We start from the raw sequence: 12,991 nt of genomic DNA on the forward strand, positions 1-12,991 counted from the left end.
AGGAAGGCCTCGAAAGCAATGCTGACGGCTGTGTTCTAACCGTCCCCCCCCACCCCCTCTTTGAAATGCTGACAAATTTCTCCCCAAAAGAGGTTAACTTGAAATTCTCAAGGTTAATATACCAGCCATCGGTTCCATCGTTCAGGCTGGAGTAGATGAAACGGTGTCGAAGAAGAGAAGTGGAATTTTTATCCATTCTCAGATCCGTTTCCCTGTCTTTTCCCCCCTCCCCCTCTCTCTGTTCCCCCTTTCTCCTTTTACCATTCTTTTTGATTCCATCTCTCATCTATCCGGGAAAACACAGCCGAGTCAAACATCCTTCTGGATTGAAATCAGTGGCTTGAAAGAAGTGTGGGGGGAGGGAATGGTGGAAGTGGATAGAGAGGAACCGACTGATGCTTCGCCTGTTCAGAAATTCAAATGTGTAAAACGCATGTGTCTGGGAAAAGGAGCGCTGGTCGAACTTATAATACCACCACCCGTTGCCACGTTTCTCCCCTCCTTCATCCCCCTGTAGCATCCACCTTCTATCACCCTCTGCCACACTTTTTTTTCCTACGGTCAGTGGAAGAATAGGGATTCTGTCAAGTCCAAGCTTCAAACTCGCTTCAATTCGTATCCATGCACACTAGAAGATTAAATGCTGTCTGGTCCAAAGAAAAGTGTATGTATGAACCAGTGGCGTGCGCAGGATTTTCGAAAGGGAGGGGTTTTGTATACTTTTTCTTGGTAGTCAGCTCTCATATTGTCATATTTTCCTACCTTTGACGTTCTTCTTTTAGGAATACTGGGCCAAAAGGGGGTAATAACCCCCACCACCCCCACTAACCCCCCCACCTTGGGCACGCCACTGGTATGAACATACCTTTGCTGTGATTTCAAACCTCGCCAGACCTATGATGTACAGCGCCAACTCATGTATCAGGTTGTCTACCAGTCAAGAAAAAGTGAAGACATCAAAAGGCAGGCCAAGAAAATCAAGAAAAAGTCAAGAAATTATGCTTGTGCTCAAGCATTTTTGCTATTTTTGTTTTACAGTATAGTGAATTTACAATTTGATAAAATTGAACATTTGGAAATCTAAAATTGTACGGAGTTGTGGTTAAGATTTGCTCAGTTTGTTTATTAAGAATTTCATTCTCGTGTGTGTGAAGTTCTGTAAAAAATATTAAGTAAAGTAATGTGGCCATTTCCCATCTAGGATGATGTCCGAAAGCATTATTTTTTTAAAATCAAGCCTAAATCTTTTGTTAAAGTACAGCTTCAGTTTTCATCTTAACAGGCCTTGTGGTAGTGGTATTTCATTGAATAAAAATATATATTTTCTTAATTTTCAACTACAGGTATACCTAAGTAGGCGTCGATTAAATGCACGTTAAGAAAAATAAGAAGTAGGGTTAAGAAAAAGTCATGAAAAAGTAAATAATTTTGGATTTGTTATATTGGTAGACACCCTGTATAGGCGACTTCTTCTCCTTCAGACGAAGCTATATCAAAAAGAAATCCACCGTGGAGATGAAGGAGGGACCCACTTCTGGAATTCCTTCCTGAATGCATAATGACTTCCAGAGAGGAAGGAAGTTTGCTATCTAGCCCCCTCTCCCCCCCCCTCCCCCCGACACCATCCGCTCGTCTCAATCACTGAATGCGAAGTCGGTACATTCGTTCGCGAAGAAACTATTAAATCCGAAATTGCAATAACTAATTTCACGGTAATGTCATTTTGTAGGAGGTACGTTCATAAAGAGGGGAGTCGCAAAATCCACATGAATTTATTGGCGGAGGTACCAACTGCATTGCAAATGAGCAAATTCTCGCTTTTGCAAAATCTGCATAATTATCTTTTAGATTTATACACTTGCAATGCCGCTGCAGAAATATTAGAAATTCCGTGTGAGGAAAGGATAAAAACTACAATAATAATAATAACAATAAAATAGAAAAGAAAGAAGCAAAACAAATAAAAAGTTTATGTTAAGAAGGACAGGGAAAATAAAACAAATTACGAAGAATACTTAGGAAGTAGAAGGAAAATGAAGTTTCAAAATCAATTGTTTACATGTAGCTCAAATTTCAAGGGCTTCACTTAAAGTGAGCATAAGCAGTGTAGAAGTGATGTAATCAGCATCACTCTTCGTCCGCGATTACCGCCGTAGTTACCTCGATGTAGGTTACTATTAATGAGAGGTTGTGTGGGTTCTAGAGCCGTTTCAGAAGGAACATTGTCGGCAAAATTCCAGCCTGGGGTCGCTCAACCCGCAAACCGAACTAGGGAGTCATGGGTGGAAGTCAGGCGCAATCTGAGTGCCGTGGCGATAATTACAAACAAACACATTAGTATAGCGCGACCACAAACACAAGAACCTTCGGCTAAAATCCCTCGCACACCTTCCCCTCGATCCGTTCAGCTCGGGCCATAAGGAAGCATAGTTCACTCTGCCCCTCCCCGCCTCGCGGCTTTTTTTTTTGCTTGTGGTTCCACTATAGTCTGAGGCACAGAAGCCCTATCGTAAAGTCCATTAATTGAAAACTTGTTTTATACTTCTCTTTATAAAGAAAAGCCAAAAGTATTATTTGATCTCTGATATATCGTATAGTTAAGGATGATTCCAACGATACCGCGATATCACCGGGTATCGAACATGGGACCGCATGATTAAAAGGCGACAATGTTACCACTATCATCGGCGAGGCCCATATGTGAAGTCAAATTCTCTCTGCGAAGCTTCAAACAAGACAAACACATCGCGCCACGACGCCAGGGGTTCCGGGTTCGAATCCCGGCTTGGACATGGATGTTTGTGAGTGCTCATTCTTCAATTTCATCGTATCATCACTCATCCCAATCTTCGCAAATTAGCCAAAAGTGGCACAAAAGCTAAGCAAAATAAAGAGAACAAATCAATCAATAAATGAAACGAGACAAAGTCGTGAAAAGACAAGAAGAAAAAACATGCGGCTCAGAATAAACGTTGAAATAGGAAACCAAAACCTTCTATTTGCTTGTTTACAACACTCTTTCGGCACGATATTTACGTTTTTATTTGAAGATGCAAACATGCGTTTACAAATGAAGTTTCCCGAATCGTATAAACAATATTCATGCACGCATTTCGTAGTCTTTAAGACAGGTCTGAAAGTTTTCTCACAGCGATACTTGCCACAAATCCCTTTCTCATGATGTACACCCCTGCAACCAAAGATTCTCCGAGGCAAGAGGAGAATTTTCTTTCCTTTTTGTTATAAGTTAAGGCAAGAATGTAGAAGGAAAGAGAGAGAGGAAAAAATAAAAGTAGATGAGGAAAGAAAACGGATTGAGTTTCGAAGCTAAGGGGGGAAAATGAAAAAGAAAAACATACGAGAACTTGAAGTCGAAGAATGCCGTAGAAGAAAATTCTCAGACTGAAAAAAAAAAGAAAAACAAAAAAAAAAGACTTCTTGAATTTCTTGCCGAGAACTTCGTGAAAGATAAGCCATTGAAGCGTCACTCTTGGAAACTTCGTTTGGCACAGTCCATGTCTTTAATTTACCTTTTACACTCAATGAAAGTGGGTTCTTAATACTTGGGAGCAGACTTTGCAACCAATGAGACGTCTTCTCAAATCGTGGATCCATTCTCCGTTCCCTTCATTATTTATCTTAAATTCTAGTTGTTATACACGTATGCTCAGTGCAAATCTCCTCGCACGATAAATTCGGGCGAATTTTCTTTTAAATATATACGAGGGTTGGCGCATAAGTCATGCAACTATTTTTCCCCACACGAATATCAGAAATATAGAAATTGAAGGGGTCAGTGTGTAATGTATGGACAATGCAGACCATGTGTACCAGGCGTCGGATAGAGAAGGGAGTAAATCGTCTGTACAGTTGGGATCGTGGCACTTGTGTTTACAAGTCAGAAAGCATACAAGCTTCACAGGAACAAAAGAGAAGCTTACTACTGTAGGACGCTTTTCCCCACAGTTTCCACCAGCTTCCTGTGGCATTCTCTGCCATTTCTTCCCAGAACAACGGCTACTTTGATATACAAAGGCTGTTCACGCCGTGCGACTGCGGTTGACCCAAAAATGAATTACCACTGCCCTCTGTACGATAACCGATCATAACACTGCCATCTGGTAATGTGGTCACATACTACAGGCGCTACGTTCTCCGGGACGTACGATCATATTGTACCACCGTTTAACTTGAATAACATAAATATATAGTTGTATATATTTCTATGAGGCATAATAATTTCATAGGGTTTATCGCCTTGGGTTACACAAATTACGTTAACCGATAGACCATTGATACGTACCCTTGACCACTTACACGTTGGCATCTATCTGCGTGGAACAGTTGTTGAACTTATATTTACAGCATTAAAAGTGTTCGTTTCAAATCTTGCCAAGTTAAACCTTCTGTCTAATTCCGCAGTGCAGTAGTTCGTCGAACTGATAGTCATTTGGTTCTGCCGTAAAATGGATTATAATTAAGGATTTTTTTTATTTGCTTGGTTGGTCAAAATGTTGAACGCACAAGTGTTCAGTCTGAAAGCGGATTCCGAGAACTGTAATTAAAATTCTCCTCCTGAAACTCTACAGCCAATTGCATTTCCAACAGTGCACTCTGGAAATTGCATCAATTACAGTCAACCAGTAGGAGGCCTAGTATTACAGCCAAGGGTGATTTTCTATCGGTTTTCCGCCTTTAATTTCCCTCAATTTCCATATAAGCGTATCACTTCCTTCTTCTATACAATGATTCAAGCTTTTTTCTTGTTTACGTTAATTCTAGAAATGTAGAGAAAACATCTATTGAGTAACGTTTCTTCGTCTAGGGGAAACATTTGTAACTTAATTTATGCACAGATAAGCCAATCGGTACACTTATTTTTCTCTGTTCTTGCACTTTCCTTCTTTCTCTCTTTCTAGTTGTATTTTCCTCTTTTTCTTTCCCTGTTAATCTATGTTATTTTGTTCTCCCTTTCTCTCGCTCTTTGTCCATGTCTCTTTCTTTCTCTCCCCTCGCTTTCATCTTTCCTTCTTCATCTGTCCCTTTCTTTCAAATACTTGATATCAAATTCTCTGTATCTCTCTTCTTTATTGCATTGTTTATGTGTGATGTTTAGCTCTACTTAAAGTAATTTTGTACTTATGTAGGCTGTGGGGAGTAAGGGGTGAACCTTTCTCAAGACACATAAATGTCAAGCACTCTTGCATGTAGTACACCCTGGACAGTTCTGCAGACTAACGAGGCTCTGGTGTCTGATCTCACAGCCAGCAAAATCTTCTGTGTTTGTGATTGTCCTTTCTTGTCTTTCATCTTATCATTATTGATTGATTGAATTTGATTATTTTACGTTGCTTTACTGCCACGTTTGGCTAATCGCGACATTGGATATGAAAGGTGATACTATGAGAAAATTAAGGGACAATCACAAACACATATGTACGACAAAACACAGTTTATGCAGAGAATTGTACTGGCTGTAGGTCCAGATACCAGAGCCTCGTTAATCTGCAAGTATGCAATCCAGGGTTCTTATAATGTTCATCCTCTTCTTCGCGAGTAGCCAAAAGTGGCAGAAAACAGAAAGAACATAAAACAATTTAATCAATCAGTCAATCATTCGTGTAAGCTATTGGGGTTGGCAGGAAAGTATACTGTAGGCCACCGAAGACAATCCGGTGCCTACACGACTGGTAACCTGAAAATAAAGGGAAATGGGGAAATGAGATGAAAGAATATAAGCGAAAATTGAATAGAAAGGAAATTGTAAAAAGCGGTAAGTATAAGAAGTGGTACTGCCAAAGTCATATGCATAATGCATGCAAATTGCTTTGTCTCTCAAACCGCCAGACTGCAATTCTGAAAACATTTGTAAGACCTGTTAAAAAAAAAAAAATAGTACGCCTGGCCGGAATAACACGGTGTCAAAGTGCATGAATTATTGATCCTAGGTGCGTGCAAGCTCTGATACATGACGTGTTTGCAACAGCAGATGAAGACATCGATAGCCTAGTAGGAAGTGGCCACACAATGGACAAGTGTAATGGCCAGATATCGTAAAATTTACGAACTTTCTGGCGTGATAATTTTCAACGAACAAACACCCGGCTCTATTGCCTAACACCGGAAGTTACCTTAAAACCATATCAAAGCGCCGTTGGAAGCGAAAACTTATTTTACAGTAGGTTCAACATGTATTGTTAATTCGAGGCGAGAGAATTGAGGGAGACACAATAGCGAAAAGTGATTGATATTGCGTGACTGGAATCGCCGTTAAACTCAAGAGTAAAATTTCCTTTCATGTTTTATCACACCAACACTACGAAAGTTATTGCGTGTGGCATGGAAAAGACACCACACAAAGCAATCTTGTGCAATTTCATATCGACTTGTGAGCTCAGCTGGCCCTTGACATAAATAAATATACGGCAAGAAACTCCTCGATGCCTTTCTGCATACTTGTGCTGAGTGGTGTTAGTCTTTAATATTTTTATGTAAGGCCTGTTTCGATTGGGTGGAGTGTATATATTTCCGCAACAGAGAAAACATATTTGTTAATACCTGGTGATGCGGAGAAACAGTGTTTCAGTCTCGAAAGTAGCGATTTTGGAACAAAGGCCCAAGACCACTTGGAAGTACAAAAAACAGTATTGCCCGTTTGCACCAACGTTGCACGAAACTCACGAGTATGGAAATCTACGGATCAGGGCAACCCTCGAGTTACGTTCATCTTCCATTGCAGCAATCTGCAGGACATGAGACTCACGAAACCTGGGGTTTACTCCAGGATAGTAGTTAGCCTCAAAGCAAGTTCTTAAACGTCATTGGTTACCTGTTAAGAGAAGACGTGGTTCAACTCGTGGTATGGCTGATAACAAGAGCAAGAATGTAAGTAATGAGATATTGTTATCCGTAAATAGTGACAAGCAACTTTCACGAGAACATTTCAAGCACGTAATAAAGATGGGAGAAAACATTACGTTGGTAGCACTGCGCCATATTGTTTCAACCGTCGTCTTCAGTGATGAGACTCCAACGTCTTGAATGGAAGTATGCACCTAGATCAGTCCATGGCCTTTTGATTCCAGCAGCCAAACGTACGGTTGGGGGGGGGGGGGGCTCTTACTTCCAGCAGCCGAACGCACGATTTGGAGGACGGTCTCTTGCTTTCAGCACCCGAACGTGCGGTTCGGGGAGGGGGGGCGACCTCTTGAATCCAACAGGCGAACGTACGGTTCGGAAGGCGGCCTCTTGATTCCAACAGCCGAATTTACGGTTCGGAAGGCGGCCTCTTGATTCCAACAGCCGAACTTACGGTTCGGAAGGCGGACTCGTGATTCCAACAGCCGAACTTACGGTTCGGAAGGCGGACTCGTGATTCCAACAGCCGGACGTGCGGTTCGGAGGGTGGCCTCTTGATTGTAACTACCGCCCACCTGGTTCGAACAGCGTCCTTTTTTGATTGGGCTGTCGCCCGCCTGCTCCATACTCCGGCATTTTGAATGGAACCACCATGAGCCTGGTTCACACCGCATTCCCTTGAATGGAACCATTATTCTCCAGGTCCACACCCAGGCTTCTTGAATATATACTGCGTCCGCTTGATGCTCCCGAGCCTTTTGAATGGATCAATTGTCCACCTGGACCAAAGCGAGAACTCTTGATTAGACCACCGTTTGCCTGGTTCATATGCTTGCCAATTGAATGGAACTGCAGTCCACCGGATCGGAGTGCAGCCTCTTAATTCTAACCACCGTCCACCTTGTTCGGATGCCCTCGCGAGCCCCTAGCACGGACAGTGACTTCTTGATTGGAACCGCCTACCCCCCCCCCCCCCCCGTTCACACCTCGACCACTTGACTGGACCGTCATGCGCCTGATTCGGATCGTGGCCTTTGCCGAAACAGTGCTCTGTGTCCTCCTCATATATTTTATTTCAGTTTCTGCAAAGAAGATAAACACTTTTATGTACTCATGTTTTGAAATGAACTCGGTAAGGAGTGTACAGCTTCATTTATAAAATTTCGATCACCAGTAATCTCTTTAAGCATTTTCGTCTACATATATGTGGCTGACACAGTTATCAACTCTTCTAACCAGGGTTGTTAAAAGTCCAGGAATTTTATATATATTCAATTCCGGTCCAGGAGAGAAAATCAGTAAGCGTAAATGGGTTCTGGACCGTAAAGAAAGTTTTTATCTGCAAAGTATTTCAATTCGGTACAGAAACTTTTCCCGTTCAATTTAAATACGGTCCAGGGAACCTTTTTTCTGAATGAATTTAAATTCGGTCCAGGAACATTTTTGTCGAACCAATTTAAATTCGGTCCAGGAACGTTTTTTCCCGAATCAGTTTAAATAGGATCCAAGTTCCGTATTGAAATGAAGCAATACGCAACTTGGATCGAATACGGGCCTGACGATAAACAATTATCCACTTGTGAGCATGAAAGACTAATCCAGGTGCTGGCTGTGTCGAGAATCTAAGGTATGTACAAGGTAGAAATTGGCGAAACGCAAACGGTGCAGTCACGTTACCCGTCTCCATGTAGTCCCATTCTATCGCGCGCGTTCCTTCCCTTGGTTGTAGCAATACTTTCCGTCCCTGTTGTGATAACTGCTGGGAACACAGCAGCCTCACGTTACCTCATCCACGGCTCCTATTGGCTGCGGTTCCTGGATCGGATGCCGGAGCAACACGTGACGGATTTGTTTTAACTCGGTGTGGCGCCACACTAATATAGTCCATTGCGTTATGTACAGTAACTCTTCGACAGGGGAGTATTTGAACATGGCCAACGAGAGAACAACAGCGTTATGATTTATTTCCTGCGATACGGTTTCTACAACCGCAGCGTGAAATTGCAGTGTACTCGTGGATATTGTTAGAAGGCAACTTTTAATCGGTCAATCCTTGTCTACGAATTGCAAATAAATTCAATTCCTGACTGGAAGAGAAAATCAGCAAACGTAAATGAGTTCTAGACAGTGTATAACCTTTTCATATTTAAAGCATTTCAATTCAGTCCAGGAACCTTTTTACGGATCAATTTAAATACGGTTAGGGAACCTTTTTTCAATGAAACAATACGCAACTTGGACCGAATTTAAATTGTGCGAGAAAAGAGGTTCCTGTCCTGCAGCGAAACCCAATAGAACCCATTAGAATGTATGGATTCCTGGACATTTAACAACCCTGCTTCTAATACACGCATAAGCATTTGTTTTGTCTTTATGCCATTAATTTTCAATGGGTATAATTCTAACAGGTAACATTTGCGACCTAGTTTGTGAGAAATTGTCACCTGCATCGCGCAGTAAAAAAACGTTTTCACTGTTGAAGTGCCTACTACAGCTTTCACATAAGTATGTCGGTATTTGCAGACAGTTGGAGTGTTAATAGAGGAAAGCAAGTACCATTTCGGGAAATCTCATCAAGATACGAAGAGAGAAATAATTGAATTTGTAGGTGTGCTCTATTTTCCAATCCTGCCAGGAGACATGTGTAATTTTACAATGGTTCAGAATGTGTTATTAACACGAAATTGCAGCACGGAGGACGCCCGTCATTTGTCAGGGGGCGCTAACGCTAATGATTGCTTAGTAATAATCAGCTGTTCGGGCGTTTTGTCTTCGGCCTTCAATTACTGAATGCATGCTCGCTTCGAACTGCCAACTCTCGTCCTGGCCTGTCATTAGGCACCGGTTCAGAAGACGTTCGCTATGATTCCATGTTATTAATTGCGCAGGAGGAAATATAATTTGCGTCGTGGAGGCAAAGCCTCCCTTCTCTTGTGCGCTAATGAGGGAATTCTGATATCCGTGCTGCCAAGAGGCTTCTAGTTTTTATTTACTCTAGTGCTTTGCCAACAGACATGCTGCCGTGACTGCTTATGCTTATTTCATGTCTTTCAAGACGCTGCTCCCGCCCTTCTCCTCCTTGTCACTTACATATACAGGGCGGTTCAGGGTGATTTGATGATTTTTTTAGATTTGTTTTTTGGTACGGGAATGTCGTTGTTTACAAAAAATTACGTGGATCTTTCAGCATCGAAGCTTGCACAAGAAAAGCAAGTTGCGGTATCCGAGCGTATCGATTGATCGACTCAAGTTTCTTGATTCGTCTACCCCTTTTATGTAATCACAATACATCCTCATCGTTGCAACTAACAACTGGTCGATTGTGGACGATCATAGAGTCGTGATAGGTCAGTTCTACGATTCTGTACCTTCCCTCTCCACACAGAAAATATACCAAAGGAAATATAACTTGAAACAAGGATGTACGATTCGTTTAGACACGTCTGTGCTTTTTTCATCACGAAGACTATTCACCAGTTATTGCAGCGATTGTTTCAGGGTATGGACACAAAAGACACCTGAAGTTTAGCGCATAAAAGGTTGGTTCGTCCACAAAATGTGGGTTTCTCAATGGATGCGAGACCGCCGCATTGGCTAAAGTTGTTATTGAGTATCCGAATATCACATTTCCAACCCGATGGATTGAGAGTGCTGGTTCTATACCCTGGCCAACCCGGTTACCTGATATAAACCCACTGTACTTCTTCGAGTGTGATTACGTTCAGGACACACAGTATACTAGACACTTGTCGGTGATATCACAACATTAAAAACAAGGGAAGTTATAGAAAGACTGTGCTGACGTCAATTTGGACACTACTGATTACAGCGCCACCAATGCTGTTCATAGATGGCAGCACTGTGCAGGAATCAAAACTTGCATCATTGTGTTACGTATTGTCGCAAACCGAATGTCCAAGGTGTTACAGTTTACACGCTGTTACTTTTCTTTATAAGAGAAACACTTTGTGGCCACGCTGTAGCTTCGCAACAACTATCCCGACACTAGAAAACTTGAAATAACATTGTTCCATGCTCATATCGTTCAGATAAGTATTCTTGCAAAATTCCGAGAGGATTATATTAGAACAAACATATTTGTTTGAACTTCCCAGCGATTCCCATGGCTGATGCAAAAATAGCAGAGATTTCCCCAAAGATTTTCTGCATTGTTTTGAAACTCGATTTCTTGAATGTTTACTTTCAAAGGGCTCCAGGGTGAACAGGGATACATCCAGAAAAGACTGTCGCCATACCGTGATATCTTCCGCCAGATGCAGACGGATGTGCGGGGATGAGGGGGTTGGGAGAATGTGACCCGAGGGAACCAAAAATCCCCTCCAGGGAGGTTTTTTCCGGCTCAAAACATGGATTCATAAGCAGACTAAAGCCGGCGCATAACTGTAATTTAAAATGACTCCAAGGTGTACCTTGATTCATGCAAAACAAAGAACTTTTGTTATTTTTTTGCAGCGAGAGAAGAAGAAAATGTATGTTTGCAGCAGCATATGCTGTGTTTCTCAAGCCTGGAATAAACTTTTCCAATTTAATTTCCCTTCCCAGCCGAACCTCACACGCTCGTCTTCCCGTTTCGTACACTCCCTTCAAGCAGTGTTCTGCTGCGGCCACCAATCTCTTGCATACAATTACTAAAAAAATGGAGAGCCGTACATGGTAAGAAGCACGAGGATCCAACCCTTTATTGTTGGCGAAAGTTACGAGGCTTTGTTGAAAGTTGCCAACGTCGGCGCTCCCTCTTTTGATTGGATGGAATGAATTTCGCCCCTGCCAGTCCTTATCAGTCATTTGTTTGGCGGTTTAGCTTTTATTCTGTGTTTCTATGAAGTTTCTTCGACTTCTCTCCACGTCTATTTACCTTTTGAAAGGGGGTCTTTTCCCCTCTTTTCTTGAGTAAAATTAAAAGGCGAAACATAATAGCACAGGGAGACATCTTCAGGACCTTTAAACATCGCCCCCTCTCCATGATTTTGTCCTAACAAAACAGACAGAAACAGTGCAATCTCTGTTGGATCGTTCAACAGTAAGGGAATGTCTGAAAATGTTCTCTTTCTACCCGACCGCCAAGAAAATATCGGAAGAAGCGATGAACCATTTGGAAACAAAGCGAACACTGTTTACCGTTACAATTAACAGTATAATGGCATTCAGATTTAAAGCAACAAACACTTATTGATTGATTGATTTGGTGTTTTAAGTACACTTTATGCACAGTAAGGCTAATCGGGACTGGACCTACAGTTTAAAGTGGGATCCGAACCACTATGTGCCTCCACCGGGTATCGAACCCGGGACCACAAACACTTATTGTTATTAATATACTAGTTGTAGTGGGGTTACATGTAAAGCCACACGTTCGATTTTACATCTCCGCACAGTGGTATAGACTGTCCCAGAAATATGTGGACCAACATCGTGTATAATGGTAAAGAAGGGGAGAAAGCTAGTGGGCATAGCGAAGAAGTACGCACTGCTGTAAACGGCTGGGGGAGGAAGTCTCGTTTTCCCCTCCATGCACTCACTTCCCTTCTCACTCGTTCGTTGGTCAGCCCTCTTGAGTCACCACTTGCGCAGAGGACTTGTTTTCGTTCGCTTGCTGCACAGAGTCCTACACACTGTCCCGGGAATCTATGGAGTGGCAGTACGAAAACAAATCTCTGTTCATATAATGAATCGAGAGGGCTCGATTAATGAACACGTGAGAGGCGAAGTGAGTGCAACTACCAGCCTTTTGCAGCAGCTGCAACTTAGCTGTAAAAAAAGGCCAATTTCTCATATTCGACACGCTCAACCTCAACTGCATAAAGCAGGATCTACCATACAGAGGGACAGTGAAAGCAGGCTGTTTACAGAGTCCATTATTCTAGGAAATTAGTTACCAATTCAAAAACCAGAAAATTAGATCTTTTCCTTTTTATTTTAACAGTGCAAGGGCACTTTTATAGAATTGTAGCAATCAACAAGTACATATTTTCCCTTTCTTTATACACCATTAATCAGACAACTATAAGCCATACAAGTTAAATTGATAAATAATTAGGGGACAATGCGTGTATAGTGAATGCGCCCATACGACCGAGAATTCTAAGAACTCTATACCCAAACTAATATTAAT

The 12,991-nt window shown here is 41.9% G+C and overlaps 1 protein-coding gene across 1 annotated transcript in view; it reads left to right on the forward strand.

The window, feature by feature from the left end:
- The window catches only part of LOC145978532 (uncharacterized), a 628,446-nt gene that overhangs the window by 28,965 nt on the left and 586,490 nt on the right, over positions 1-12,991 (forward strand). The window lies entirely within an intron of this gene.

Source organism: Lepisma saccharinum, chromosome 25, assembly GCF_977018435.1.
Source record: "Lepisma saccharinum chromosome 25, izLepSacc3.1, whole genome shotgun sequence".
NCBI lineage: Eukaryota > Metazoa > Arthropoda > Insecta > Zygentoma > Lepismatidae > Lepisma > Lepisma saccharinum.